General features: G+C 40.4%; 1 protein-coding gene across 14 annotated transcripts in view; it reads left to right on the forward strand.

The window, feature by feature from the left end:
- Window positions 1-8613: 8613 nt before the first annotated feature.
- ppm1aa (protein phosphatase, Mg2+/Mn2+ dependent, 1Aa) overlaps window positions 8614-16115 on the forward strand; it is a 112614-nt gene continuing 105112 nt past the window's right edge. For 12 of the 14 annotated variants that reach the window (XR_011887682.1, XR_011887692.1, XM_072271309.1 and 9 more), the window contains exon 1: window positions 8615-8820. The gene's annotated coding sequence lies outside the window, so the exon portion shown is untranslated. Of the gene's footprint in view, window positions 8821-16115 lie in introns of all 14 variants that reach the window. The other 2 variants (XM_072271305.1, XM_072271339.1) reach the window with 2 other exon arrangements.

Raw genomic sequence — 16115 nt, forward strand, 5'->3', positions numbered from 1 at the left:
GATAAGTCTTTTATGTTGCACCTTATCAAACACCTCTGGAAATCCAAGTAAATAATGTCCATCTGTTCCCCTCTAACCACTGCGCTCATTATATCCTCAAAGAATTCCAGTAAGTTTGTCAAACAGGACCTGCCTTTGTTGAACCCATGCTGCATTTGCCTGATGGTTCCATTTCTTTCCAGATGTCTCGGTATTTCTTCTTTAATGATAGCTTCAAGCATTTTCCCAACTACAGATGTTAAAGTCAAGTCAAGTTTATTGTCATTTCGACTATAAGCTGCTGGTACAGTACACAGTAAAAACGAAACAATGTTCCTCCACGACCATGGTGCTACCTGAAACAACACAAAACTACACTAGACTATGTGAGACAACACAAGGCTACACTAAACTATGTAAAACAACATAAAAACTGCACTAGACTACAGACCTGCACAGGACTACATAAAGTGCACAAAACAGTGCAGGGCAGTACAATAATTAATAAACAAAACAATAGGCACAGTAGGGGACAAATTACACTATAATAATAAATGATGTAGATGTCAGTCTAGTCTGAGTATTGAGGAGTCTGATGGCTTGGGGGAAGAAACTGTTGCACAGTCTGGTCATGAGAGCCCGAATGCTTTGGTATCTTTTGCCAGATGGCAGGAAGGAGAAGAGTTAGGTAACTGGCCTATAGTTACCTACCTTTGCCTACATTCTTTTTTGATCAGTGGTGTGGCATTCGCCATCTTCCAATCTGCCGGAACCTGCCCAAAGTCCAGAGAATTTTGATAAATCATCACCAAAGCCTCTACTATAACTTCTGCCATTTGTTTCAGTACCCTGGGGTGCATTCCATCAGGATCAGAGGACCTATCTATCCTCAGGCCCACAAGTTTGCTCAGCACTACCTCTTTAATGATACCTATTGTATCGGGGTCCTTATCTCCCATTGCATCTATAACATCTCTCTTTGACATGTTGGACATGTCCTCCATCGTGAAAACTGACACAAAATAGTCATTCAAAGCCTTGGCCATTTCCTCATTACCCAATATCAATTCCCTCTTCTCATCCTCCAAGGGACCTACATTCACCTTAGCCACCCTTTTCCGCTTTATATAATCACAAAAACTTTTACTATCGGTTTTTCTATTTTGTGCTAGTTTATTTTCATAATGTAGCTTCCGTTTCTTTATTCCTCACTTAGTGGTACTTCGTTGCTTTTTGAAGTTTTCCCAATCTTCCAGTTTTCCACTACTCTTGGTGACTTTGTAAGCACAAGCTTTTAGTTTGATGCCTTCTTTTATTTCCTTAGTTATCCATGGTTGGCTCTCCCCACCCTTACTTTCCTTGCTTTTAACTGGAATATACTATTGTTGAGTACTGTGAAAAATCTCTTTGAAAGTCTTCCACTGTTCCTCAACTGTCCCACCATATAGCCTGTGTTCCCAGTCTACACTAGCCAAATTCTCCCTCATCCCATTGTAGTCTCCATTATTTATGCATAATACACTGGTTTTAGATTGAACTATTGCACCCTCCACTTGTATGAGAAATTCAATCATACTGTGATCACTCTTTCCAAGAGGATCCCTAACTACAAGATCACTAATTTTACCTATCGCATTCCACAGAACCAGATCTAAGATAGTACATTCCCTTGTAGGTTCAGTAACATGCTGTTCAAGAAAGCCAACATGGATGCATTCTATGAAATCTTCCTCAAGACTGCCTTGACCAATTTGATCCATCCAATCTACGTGCAAGTTAAAATCCCCCATGATAATTGCTGTTCCATTCTTATATTCCTCAGATATTTCTCTGTTTATTGCCTGTGCCACTGTAATGTCATTATTCGGTGGCCAATAGACAAATCCAACCAGTGATTTTTTTCCCCCTTTACTATTCCTAATCTCTACCCAGATGTTTTCAACATTCTGCTCCTTAGATATTATGTCATCTCTCACTATCGCCCAGATGTCATCTTTAATTAAGAGCGCTACCCCACCTCCCTTACCTTCCTGCCTATCCTTCTGTATTACCAGATACCCTTGGATATTGAATTCCCAATCCTCTCCATCCTGCAACCACGTCTCTGTAATGGCCACTAAATCATACCTCCTTGTACTGATTTGAGCCACAAGTTTATTGACCTTGTTTTGAATACTACGGGCATTCAAATAAGGTGCCCTTACACTCATTGTGCTTTTAAAATCTTGTAATCTTTTACTCTTTTGCTCTTGACTTTTCTTCACTCCACTCTTACATTTCTCTTTTTTATCTTTTGTTTGTTCTTTATCTTTATCCACATTTTTTTTTTACTTTATCCATACTTCTCCGATCTGTTGAACCCACCTCCTACTGTTTAGCTTAAAGCCCTAGTTATGCAATTCGCTAGGATCCAGGTCCCATCACGGTTCAAGTGGAGCCCGTCCCATTGGTACAGCTCCCTCCTTCCCCAGAGATTACTACCTTTTTGGTTCTGCTTTTTAATTTGGTCCCCATCTGCTCTAATTCCTTCAGCAGAACCTCTTTCCTCATTCTATCTACATTGTTGGTACCCACATGAACCACAACAACTGCAAATTCTTTCCCCTCCCACTGCAAGTCAGATAAGATGTCCTGAACCCAGGCACCAGGCAGGCAACACATACCTCGGGACGTTCTATCCTCGCAACAGAGAACTCTGTCTATTCCCCTGACTATACTAGCCTCAATTATCACTACATTTCTCTTCTTTCCCTCCTCTTGAATGACTCCCTGTACTACAGTGCCACAGATAGGTTGCTCAACCTTCCTACAGCCCCCACTGTCATCCACACAGGGAGCAAAAATCTCAGACCTGTTGGACAAGCTCAAGGGCTGAGGCTCCTCCGGCACTGTCTCTTGGATCCCACTACCTACCTCACTCGCAGTCACACCCTCTTGTCCCTGACCACAAATCGAATTTGAGGCAGCTGATCTAATGGGTGTAACTACCTCCTGAAGCGGAGAATCCAGGTAACTCTCCCCCTCCCTGATGCGCCACAGTATCTGAAGCTCAGATTCCATGTCAACTTTTGAGACTGAGTTCCTTGAGCGTCCAACACTTGCTGTGGATGTGGTCACCGGGAACCACAATGGGGTCCACCAGCTCCCACATTATGCAGCTACAGCACATCACCTCATCCTGCATCATCCCTAATTTATTTAATTAGCTGTAATTTAGTGACTTTTTATTCCACCACTACAAAAACCTTACTTGCTACTTACCTGTGCCTCCTCACCAAAGCCTCAAGTTCCCACTCTCACACTGGCCCCCTCACACAATGGACACTCTACTTTGACCCTGCTTTACTTTTATTTCCTCCTGCTAATGCACTGATCCCTGCTCCTTTTTTAAACTCTTCTCCCCGGAGCGTGTAAAGCTCTAACTCTCCGAGGTGATTGGTCCGCCGCTAGTGCTAATTGAATAACAGCCAATCCAGAATAGCTGATCCCCTAGGGGTTTGAACCACAAGCTGCTTTAAAAAGACACCTCATAGGCATTCTACAAATTCTCTCTCTTGGGATCCAAAATCAGTATCAACCTGATTTTCCTAATCTTCCTGCATATTGAAATCTCCCATGACTATTGTAATATTGCCTTTCTGACATGCATTTTCTATCACCCGTTGAAATTTGTAGCCCACGTATTGGCTACTGTTTAGAGGGCTGTATATAACTCCCATCAGGGTCTTTTTATCCTTGCAGTTCCTTAACTCTACCCACAAGGATTCTGATCCTATGTCACCTCTTTCAAAGAATTTGATTTCATTTTTTATCAACAGAGCCACACCACCCCCTCTGCCTCCCTGCCTGTCCTTTCAATACAATGTGTATCCCTGGATGTTAAGCTCCCAACTATAATATTCTTTCAGCCCCAACCCCAACTTTCAAGGACTCTTCATTTCATGTCCTTGATATCTATTGTTTGTTTGTTTATTTATTTACATTCTTTTTCTATTTGCACAGCTTGTTCTCTTTTGCACATTGGGTGTTTGTCCATTCTGCCGGGTTCAGTCTTTCACTGATTCTAGTGTGTTTCTTGTATTTACTCTGAACACCTGCAAGAAAATGAAGCCCAGGGCTGTATCTGGTGACATGTATGTACTTTAATAATAAATTTACTTTGATCTTTAAACCAACAAATATCAGATCCATGGTCTCACAAGACTAACAGATGCCACCAACCAATGGTCATATACACAGCACTCAGGTATTGATTATTCGAAGTTCAAGGTACATTTACTATCGAAGTATGTACACTGTATCCAACCTTGAGATTCGTCTTCTTGCAGGCAGCCACACTACAAAGAAACACAATCGAACCCGTTAAAAATCTCGTACAACAAAAACAGTCAAACACCCAATGTGCGAAAAAAATACAAATCACGCAAAGAATGAAAAAGTAAACAAATAACACACAATATCAAATGCAGAGTCCCCAAAAGTGAGTCCACAGCCATGGAGCCAGTTTAGAACTGAGGCTAGTAAACCTTGCGAGGTACAGAGCTGAACACAGGCTCATCCTTCGTCCTCTGTCTTGACACCTTGATCAGATCGTGCAAAAATTTTTTAAAAAGTAAACAAAAGCACATGGAACATTAAATGCAGAATCCCTGAAAGTGTGTGCGCAGCTGCAGAGTCTGTTCAGCGCTGAGGCGTGTGAAGTCCGTCCTGGAGCCCGATGTTTGTGATGTAACAACTACTTCCGAACCTGGCACGGTGGGACTCAAGACTCGTACACCTCATACCTAATGGTAGTGATGACAAGAGAAGGGAACCAGTCAAACACAAGCAGGCAGTGCTGAACACCTGTCTGTTTTCCACTCTCATCCTTGACAATTTTAATCTTGCTTGGTGCTTTAATTGGTGGGGAATAATGGAGCTGATTATGGGTTCGTCTTCTGCCATTAGGCCTCAGCACAGCATCCATTCCCAGCGATGGCTGCCTTGGCTGTACCAGCACTCTGGTGAGTCTAGTTTGCTGAATCCCCAGGAGATCACAAAAGCACATCCTTAAACAGGAAGTTGCAGTCTGCAGACAGGGGTGATCACAGTTCAGAAGAAATGTATCTGCTAGAGTATCTAGTAGTTTAGGGAACTGTCTACAAAATGTCGCCTTTGGTCGCCGGCACTATCTTGCCATCAAGGGCAATCACTGTAACAATGATATAAATAATTTAATGAAATATATGCCTCATATTTTAGGACAGCTTTAAATTTATTGGCTACACAACAGGTTTTCAAAGGCTCTGGAAACAGCAGTTAAGAGAGGCAAGGAACAGATGGATCTCCCAGCTAAGCACTTTTCCATTATTATTTGCAGGTCAGCAGGAGCAAGAACGCTTTAATCCACCACCTATCCCTTTTCAATCTTCAATTATCAATCCACTTAAGGACTACAACCTCTGATTCTTTTACCTTCCTTGTATAGTACCTGTCCCCTTTCTCCTCTCTACTCTTCAACCTCATCTATTAACTGTTCTCAATTTTCTTTTCTCACTCTAATCAAGGCATATGATCTCCTCTGACTGATATTTACAATCTCCAATCAGCATCCTTCTCAGATCTTCACAATGCCCCTCAGCTTCTCTTTCCCATGGCTGTTCTCCTCAAGTTTGGTCTAGGATCACAAGCCTTTCCACCCCAACCAGGGGGTTCCCAACCTTTTTATGGCATGGACCTCTACCATTAACCAAGGGGTTCATGGACCCTAGGTTCAGGACCCCTGACTCCAACTGTTAACAGGTCTCACACAACAGGAATTCTGCAGATGCTGGAAATTCAAGCAACACACATCAAAGTTGCTGGTGAACGCAGCAGGCCAGGCAGCATCTCTAGGAAGAGGTACAGTCGACGTTTCAGGCCGAGACCCTTCGTCAGGACTAACTGAAGGAAGAGTTAGTAAGAGATTTGAAAGTGGGAGGGGGAGGGTGTTAGCAAGAGATTTGAAAGTGGGAGGGGGAGGGTGTTAGTAAGAGATTTGAAAATGAGAGGGAAGGCTCCCGATGTGGTCTTCTATATATTGGCTGATATACTGCGTCCGGTGCTCCCGATGTGGCCTTCTACATATTGGCGAGACCCGACGCAGACTGGGAGACCGCTTTGCTGAACACCTACGCTCTGTCTGCCAGAGAAAGCAGGATCTCCCAGTGGCCACACATTTTAATTTCACATCCCATTCCCATTCTGACATGTCTATCTACGGGCCTCCTCTACTGTAAAGATGAAGCCACACTCAGGTTGGAGGAACAACACCTTATATTCTGTCTGGGTAGCCTCCAACCTGATGGCATGAACATCGACTTCTCTAACTTCCGCTAATGCCCCACCTCCCCCTCGTACCCCATCTGTTATTTATTTTTACACACACATTCTTTCTCTCACTCTCCTTTTTCTCCCTCTGTCCCTCTAACTATACCCCTTGCCCATCCTCTGGGTTTCCCCCCCTTGTCTTTGTCCCTGGGCCTCCTGTCCCATGATCCTCTCATATCCCCTTTGCCAATCACCTGTCCAGCTCTTGGCTCCATCCCTCCCCCTCCTGTCTTCTCCTATCATTTTGGATCTCCCCCTCCCCCTCCCACTTTCAAATCTCTTACTAACTCTTCCTTCAGTTAGTCCTGACGAAGGGTCTCGGCCTGAAATGTCGACTATACCTCTTCCTAGAGATGCTGCCTGGCCTGCTGCGTTCACCAGCAACTTTGATGTGTGTTGTTAACAGGTCTCTCAGTGTTTTGTGTTGCCATCGGGGAGGGGGGGGGGGGGTGAAGACAAAAAAATTCAAATAAAGTCCATTGAATTTGGTGGAAGATCTAGGAAATAAAGAAATAATATTTCAGCTTCCTAAACCAACTCCTTCTCATCTTTATGTATTTATTAGATTCAAAATGACATCAAAAATTTGTGAGCTACTCAAAGAAAAAAGATATCCAGAAAAATATTAATAAGGATAAAACAAGCTAAACTAAAAAAGATCAATATCACCAAGTGTGAGGTAGTACATTATGGACAAAACAGAATTTTTAAAAGGGGTTGTTTGGTTTAGATTCACAGCCCTTAGATTTGATATCACAAACACAAGTAAATCTGCAGATGCTGGTAATCCAGGCAACACACACAAAATGCTGGAGGAACTCAGCAGGCCAAGCAGTATGTATGAAAAGGAGTTCAGTTGAATTTTTGGGCCGAGATCCTTCATCAGGACTTGATATATTTAGTTAATAATTCTTCCTTGTCAAGTGTGCTCAGATTTGCTTTCAAGTCTTACATTGCCTTATTTTCCGTAAGGAAAAATTAACCTTGATCCCTTGCTTCTTTAAACATGACCACCCCAGTTCCAACATCTTCTTACCCTTTGCAGAATCCTTCAACCCTCCCAAATGCAAATAGAAAATGCTGGAAATACTTAGCAGATAAGGCTACATCTTTGGAGGGAAAAAACAGAGTTGATATTTTAGATTCATCACTAATAATCTGAAAGTTTGTTTCTCTTTCTTCCCAAATTTATTTATACTTTTCCTTAAACTCCTTAAACACAATCATAAAATCATTAAAGTCTCAAATGGCCTCAAAAACAGTTTGAGTCAGTAATTCCGACAAATTACTTGAAATTTACTACAAAATTACTACGATAAACTGAACCAATCTTGGGGATGATCTCTCTATTTGCCTTTTAACACCTCATATTTTGCTCTCAGGTTATTAACATCTGCTTAAGATACAGTAAGTTAAAGATATCAAGGTTAATTCCCACCTTTTGTATTTTTTTTGTTTATTATATCATTTTATTTGCCTTTCAGCTTACACCTCCTATTTGTTCAGCTTTGGCTTTTCACCCCATAATCTACAAGAATTTAACTAACTTCTGGCCTTGTTCAGACTTTCTGTGCAGAATCGTCAAAAGTTACAACAGCTGAAGTCAGTTAAAAGAGCTAATCAGACTAACATAGGATACCACTAACTTTACATTGTTTTATCCTGCAGTGTGGACCTCATTACACCTTACGAAAATCCACGAGTTTATAAAACAGCGATTTTGATTTTATGCGCTATTCTCATTGACCTGTAAACTACTCCCTCTCCATCGCCACAATCCCACGCTCAACTCCGACCATGCCCTCCCGTTATCTTTCATTTCTCCACAATCTCCTTTGAATTAAAAATAACATTTAGTTGTGCTTAGCTAAAGTAACCAGAATCCGAAGGGTAAAATAACGGGACATTGAGCTACCTGATCGTGGGCGAGATCTGGTGATCCTATAGTTTCTACTTTCGTATCGGAGTGCCCAAAAAAATATAGATCCTGGTCTTGAATATATATGAAGTAGGGAATTGCAAGGATTTACAACCTCTCAACCCATTTGTAAACCTTCATCCTACGACAAAGATTCCTCGTTCTGTACACTAACTAGCATCTGCCTTGTCCAATTTCCACTCGGAGATTTGATTTAGATTAGTGACGAACATTGCTAATATTTACAAATGTTTGCACGAATGCTTCCGGAATTTGTACTGTAAAGCCTTTCTGGTGGAAACGGAGATGAAGGCACAGCAAGTTCTGACAGACTGCCGCTGGCTCGAGCGACCTGCCGTGCCTCTCACATCCGGGTGCTGTGGCACAGGTCGGTGGCCGGTCGCTCGCCCGCTCGCTCGCTCGGCGCAGCCGCCGTTGTCGCCGGGCGGTGGGAGCTGCTGCTGGAACACAGCCGCTCTCGCGGCATGCCTGGGCTGCTTCTCGCCCCCGCGGGTCGGTAACTGCCGCGAGGTGACCCTCCGAAGTACGCGTCGCCGCCTGCCTGGGGAGTAGAGGTGAGTATCGGCCCCGAGCTCCGTGTGTGCGCCATGAGTCGCGGCCTCCAGCTACTTTGGAGCCGCGGCGAGGCAGAGGGCGCCATGTCAAGATACAGGCCTCTACGTTGAAATTGTGGGGCAGAGATAGTTACTTCAATTGTGTTTTTTTTCCCCCTGTCTGATCAGATGAGCTTTGGATCTTTATAACCTCGCAGAGCTCGTTTTTTTTTAAAAAAGCATCGACTTTGCCTTAAAGGTGCCCTTCCTGTATATTAGCCTCGATCAAGTCAAAAGGGCGTTCCATGGGTGTGTACTTTCTGTATTACAGTAATGTATCCGCACCTTTATTGGGATTAAACTAAGTGAGAGCGATTGCCCTTGATCTGTACAACAGAACGTAGAAGATGTTAGAAAATGCTGAAAAAGCTTAAAACGTTCGGCAGCATCTGTGGAAGGATAAGCAATCAACTTTTCAGGTTGTAGACCGTATATCTGTATTGAAAAGAAAACATTTTTTCTCGTTCCACAGTTTTCAATGTCTTCAGATTATATTTTAGATGTTTTAGGTTTTTTTTATAGTTACTTTACCAAAACTATCAAATACCTGTATACAAAATTTCATTTATTAAACATATGACAGAATCTGCAGATTTCCTCAACACCCATAGGTGGAGGAGCAAATCAGCTTTGACCCAGAGGACCTGCCGAAGAAGCTGTCTTTTTATGAAATAATTAGGAATGGCATTCATGTTGTTAGAACTGCCTAGCAGGGGATTAAATATATGGTTAATGCTAATAGATATTGTGTAACAATTTCAATTGTGAGCAGAAGTATGAACTAACATTAGTTTGATGTAATTCCATATGCTAATTTACAGCTCTACTTTGTTAAATTATAGAAATATATTTTCTAATTTCTTATAAATATATCAGATGATAGGATAGATTATATAAAATGATACTCATGGAATAAAAATGCTACCACCAATATCTTCCCCCAATTTCCATATCTTAACTATTCATTAAAAACTCCACAAATTGGAAATGTACTGTACAATCAAAACTGCAAAAGGAACTTCATGTGGCCTAGAGGTATGTTCCCAGACTACAGAAACACTCCAGAATATTTAGTCAAAATTGTAAAAATGTTATAAATAATCAAGCTAGGTTGCAGCTGTGGAAATACAAAGCAAATGTTTAAGACCAATACTAGATAAAGATGTAACCATCTTTAAGTATGTGGAAGACCAGAGTGGTTAAATGACATAATGGATATTGATGATGAGCAGAAGGGAAAGGTGCTGATATAAACATAAGTGTAAAGATGTGAAATAAGATATCAGATTTTTTGGGGGGGGGGGTGGGCTAGGAATAATGACCATGATTCAAGCTCTGAACTCAATGCTGTATGCAGAAGACTACCAAAACTTATAATCAGCGTGTTTCAAATGTGCACTGCTTTGAATGACAAAGGAGTTGAGAACAGAAATATAGACTGAGTTTGGGGTAGTAAATTAAATGATCTGAAACTTGCGGTCATGTCTGTGGCTTTGGTGGAAGCATTCTACAAATTAGTCATGAAATCTGTATTTTGTTATTCCCAGCGTAAAGCAAACCACATCGTGAAGAGGGCATAATTTGTTTAATTTGAAAGAAAACAGAGGTTAATTGCTGTTGAATTGAGATGTTAGGCATCTAGGCAGTGAGGAAGCATATTGAAATAGTTGAGGACTTGATGAGTGTCATTAAGGGAAACATTTTGTCAGAGTATTAAAAGGGGACACGAATGGTGCTTAATGACAGCAGTAGAAATTGCAGAGATTCTGTTGATTCTGAATGTTGACAACAGCAGCAAAAGTAAGAAGAACATTGTTGGGGTCTCAGGAGTATGATTGGGGTGAAGGTAAAATGTAAATGGCAGAATTGAATCCATGGCTAAGGAAAAAGATCTGATTCAATAGTGTTACAACAAAAGTTGGCACCATCTGGAAAAAATGCAACAAAGAGAGAGAAACTGGAAAAATGAGGTAGAATCCTTTCAGGAAGTTTTTTATTGGGCAGTTCTCTAAAAATTATTGTGGAATGGTTATTTCAGATAACTGCAGATACTAGAAATCATAAATATAAAAAAAAAGATACTGCTGTAAGCACTCAGCAGATCTGGTAACATCTGTGGAAGGAGAAATAATTAATGTTTCAGTAATACTGGATCTTGAATTTGGAATATTAACTTTTGCTTTCTGCAAATGCTGCTTGAGCTGTTGAATGCAGCATTTTCTGTGTTTAAATCTTACTCTATGTTTTTTGTGATATTTAACAAAGTGAATAAGTTTAATTATAACTTAGTATATTTTAACATTTTGGCAGCAATTCTTCCTTCAGATAGTCCTGACGAAGGGTCTCGGCCTGAAACGTCGACTGTACCTCTTCCTAGAGATGCTGCCTGGCCTACTGCGTTCACCAGCAACTTTGATGTGTGTTGCTTGGTTTTGCATATCATGCATTAGAAGAATTAATCTGACTACGACCCACTTTTTTAAATTAATTGTTTCCATTTCTGCATTTGTTTTAGCACAGCATGGAAACAGGCCTTTTGCCCAACTGGTCTGTGCTGGCCAAGATGCCTATCTGAGCTAGTCTATTTGTCAGCATTTGGCTTATTACCTTCTAAACTGGAGTTCCCAACCTTTTTTATGTCATGGACCTCTACCATTAACCCAAGGGTCCTTGGACCCCAGGTTGGAAGCTCCTCTTCTAAACCATGAACCTGTCCAACTGTCTTTTAAAAGTTGTAATTGTACCTGTCTCAACCACTTCCTCTGGCAGTTCATTCTACATGTGTTTAAAAAAAAGTTATCCCTTGAGTTTCTATTAAGTCTTTTCCCTCTCACCTTAAACTTATACCTTGTGGTTCTTGATTTCCCAAACCCTGAGGGGAAGGACTGAGTGCATTCAACCTATATATCTCCCTCATGATTTTATGCACGTCAATAAGATTGGACAGTCTCCTATGTTCCATGGGGGAAAAAAGTGCCAGCCTGTCCGATCAGTTGCTTTTAGTTCAGTTGCTCGACTCCTGGTAATATCTTGGTGAATCTTTTCTGTCCTCTTTCCAGTTTAATAACATCTTTCTTGGAGCAGGGTGACCATAATTGATTTCAAAGTGCTGTCTCACAAATGTATCAAGTCACTGTCCTGACTGATGAAGGCCAGTTTGACAAAAGCCTTCTTCACTGCCCACTTTCAGGGAGCCACATGTACCTGAACTCCAAGGTCTTTCTGTTCCCACAACATTTTGGGCCCTACTACAATGTTATTTATTTTAGAATTGAAAAGTAGAACTCTATCAATCTTTGATGTCTGAGATCTTATTTTTCCTATTTTTAAGCACTGGAATTAAGCCTTCAGCTTTTCAAATTTTGGTTGACCTTTTGCCCAGTTTTGCAATGTGAAGAGTTTTAACCTGAAAGATCACCCCCCCTGTCTATCTTCCTCCACAGATGCTGCTTGATCCATTGAGTGCCTCCAACAGTTTTTATTTTGCTCCAGATATCAGCATCCAAGGTCTCTTGTGGCTCCATCCTAAATATATGTATATTTGTTTCCAGCTGTTTCTCGATGCATCTCTGTCTCTCTCTACAAGTCTTATCACTTTAAAAGTATGCAGTTTAAGCATTGGATGAGTTATTTACTGACTAGCTGGGGCAAACATTTATTGCCTGCCTACTCATAAAGCTCTTGACCAGTTGGCGTTGAACCTTTGTCTTAAACCAGGATTTTTATAACTTTGCTACTTAATTGGTAAATTGGTTTATTATTGTCACATGTACTAAGGTATAGTGCAAAACTTGTTTTGGATACAATTTCCACAGATCAAGTCATTACACTAATGGTGCAGAATACAGTGTGTTGCAGTTACAGAGAAAGTGCAGTGCAGGTAGATAGTCAGGTGCAAGGTCATGAAGAGATAAATTGTGTGGTCAAGAGCGCATCATATTGTAGGCATCTGTTCAATAATCATTAACAGTGGGATAGAAGCTGTCCTTGTGCTTAATACTTTCAGGCTCTTGTAACTTCTGCCCAATGGGAGGGGGAAATGAGAGAATGTCCAGACTGGGTGGGGTCTTTGGTTATGTTGGCTGCATTACCAAGGCAGTGAGCAGGGTAGTCTGGAGTCCATGGAAGGAAGACTGGTTTCTGTAATATGCTGAGCTGTGTTCACAATTCTGCAGTCTCTTGCAATCATGAGCAGAGCAGTTGGCATACCAAGCCATGATGCATTTGGCTAGGATGCTTTTTATGGTACATTGATAAAATAAGTCATTGTCAGAGGAGACATGTCAAATTCCATCAGCCTAAACTCCCACTCCTCTTGTCCTCATTTTTGTTGATGTAAACAGAAACATGTACACCAACCCCTTTCCTGTAGTCAATGACCAGCTCTTTTGTTTTATTGAAATTGAGGGAAAGGTTGCTGTCATGACAGCATGTCACTTGGCTATTTATCTCCCTCCTGTACTCATAGTTACATGAGATGCAGCTCACATGTAACTGCAAACCCATTAGTTAGAGCACAATCTGGCCATACACTTGTGTGTATAGGAAGTAAAATGACTAGGAATGTTCAAGATTTTTCCCCAGCTATGGTGAAGAAATTGCGAAGTCCAAGTCAGGCAGTAATATGGATAGGGAAATGAGTTGTACTGTTGTATGTTGGTTGCTTTCCTTCAGCTGGTAGAGATTGTAGATTTGTGATGTACTGTGAAATACTGGGGAGAAAGGAAATGATAAAGACATTAAACAAATACTTAGTGTTGATCTTCACAGAAAAAGATAAAAACTGATCAAAATGCTACAGAATGCAAAACTAAGGAAATTAGTTCTGGCATATTGGAAGTTAGCAAATGTGATCCCATTATTTTAAAAAGGAAGGAGAGAAGTGGCAAAATACAGTACTAGAAGCCTAACAACAACAGTCAGGGAAACTTGTATAGTTGCAGAGAGAATATGAAAATTTCATTGGAGGTCAGAAATGAACCTGGATCACTGGAGATGTGAAGCAATTGCCCTGTTTGCAGTGCCTAAGCGCTGGCCTCAAACTTTTTTTGGCATTTGATTCCATCTTGTCTGTGGAAATGAAACTAAACAAATCAGTGAGGATTGTGCTGGGGACAGATTACAAGTGTCGTCATGCTTCCAGTGCCAACATAACATGCCACAAACTTACTAACATTAAATGTACATCTTTGGAAAGTGGGCGGAAACCAAGAAGCTGGACGATCCAGGAGTCAATAAATTTGCTGCTGTATTTCCTTGCATTATAAAAGTGATTGTTTTTCAAAAGTAACTATAAAATGCTTTGGATATCCTGAAATTGTGAAAAGAGATGTATGTTCTAATGTTAAATATTATTAAGATGTTTAGTGCAATTTCTCTTTCATGTTCACAGTACATTATGTTCTCAGAGACATTTGTAGATTTGAATCATCTCTTAACAATACAGTGAGCCCTATATTATGATTGTTTAGGTGACGGATATTTGCCCTCCGAGAATTAACAAATCATTATCCAAAATTTTGAGATGTAAAATGAAATATTGTCTCACTGAATTTATGTTGCAAAGAAACTTATGTTTTTCATATTGCGCCTCAATGCATGTACTGTTGAGACAGCTTACATCATGGAAACCCACAATTTGCATTATAGAAACTCACAATATGGACCATTTTCTAGGAAAACAAACAAGGACTGTTGTAATTTAGGAGTTGTCATTATTATGGACAGCAATTTATTTAGTTTACATTATTGTTATAAAACCATTCAGTTAAAAAGAATAAATTAAGAAATAGAAGTGGGTACAGGCAAACCTGCTTCATGTGTCTGCTCTGCCAGGTAAGGTCATAGCTGTTTTTTGACGAACTGCCAGTTTCTTCAAAGATATTACAAAGTCTGTTGATCTCTGTCTGAATATACTATGTGATGAGCCCTCTCACATAGAAGTTCCTGCTTAGAAATGAAATTTATTTTCACGTCTGCTCTTGAGTGTCTGAGACTGTTACCCTTAGTCACACCGAGCAACAGAAAAGGCCGAAGAAAGTAGTAGATATAGCCCAGTCCATCACAGACAAAGCACTTCCCAGCACGGTACATTTACATGGAACACTGCCACAAGAAAGCAATTTATATCATGAAAAACCATGTCTTCTTCTCGCTACTACCATTGGACAGGAGGTACAGAAGCCTTCGTTCCCACATCACCAGGCTCAGCAAAAGTTATTACCCTACAAACATTAGGCCCCTGAACTGTTGATTATTCACCATTAATCTGAACTGATTCTTCAACCTAGAAACTCACTTTCAAAGACTGCAGCTCATGCTCTCAATATTTATTGCAGTTGGTTTTTTGGTACATTGGTTCTTTGTCAGTCTTTTTCTATGTATAGTTTTTCATAGAATTCTATTGTGTTTATTTTATCCCTCCCTGTAAATGCCTGCAAGAAAATGAATCTCGAGGTAGTATATGGTAACATATAGTATAATACTTTGATAATTTACTTTGAACATATTTGTTGTTACGGTTTTGCATCATATGTGTCAAGCTGATAACATTTATATTTCAGTGAGATCATCCTTTGTTCTTACTGAAGAATGTAGGTCCAGTTTTCTTAATATCTCCTTTTAAAATGATCCTTCTCACAACAATCTAGTGAACCTGCATTGTACACTTCCAATCACAAATTTATCTCTTCCCACATTGGGAAATTCAATTGGTATGCAATTTTGCATTAAGACACCCTTAGTCTTGTATTAATTCCTCTTGAATTAAGGCCCAGTATGTTGTTTGCCTTCCTGTTTGCTTTTTGCACCTCCATGTTAATTAAAATTGATTCAATGCACAGCAACAATTGGATTCCCCTTAATACCGACACACTTTAATCTTTCACCATTCATGAGGTGCTCTGCTTTTCCAATTTTATTTAAGTATAGTAGGTGATTAACATTTTTGGTTTATATTCCCACCCATTCATTTAACCTCTTATTTCTCCCTGAAATCTCCAGGCATCCTCTGGAATGCATTTCACTATTTATTCTTGTGTCAGCAACTTTTGATATATTGCATTTTATCCTCTTAATCAAATCATTGATATTCATTGTGGACAGGTGGGGACCCAGTACTGATCCCTTGGCATCCCAAAGTCACAGGCTTGTAAATTAAAAAATGATTAATTTTTCTTGCTTTCTTACAGCAAACTAATCTATGCAAGTAATTTCTTATTAATTTCATGTGCTTCATTTTGGTTAATAACTTCTCG

The sequence above is a fragment of the Mobula birostris genome, chromosome 1 (assembly GCF_030028105.1).
Source record: "Mobula birostris isolate sMobBir1 chromosome 1, sMobBir1.hap1, whole genome shotgun sequence".
NCBI classification, from domain to species: domain Eukaryota; kingdom Metazoa; phylum Chordata; class Chondrichthyes; order Myliobatiformes; family Myliobatidae; genus Mobula; species Mobula birostris.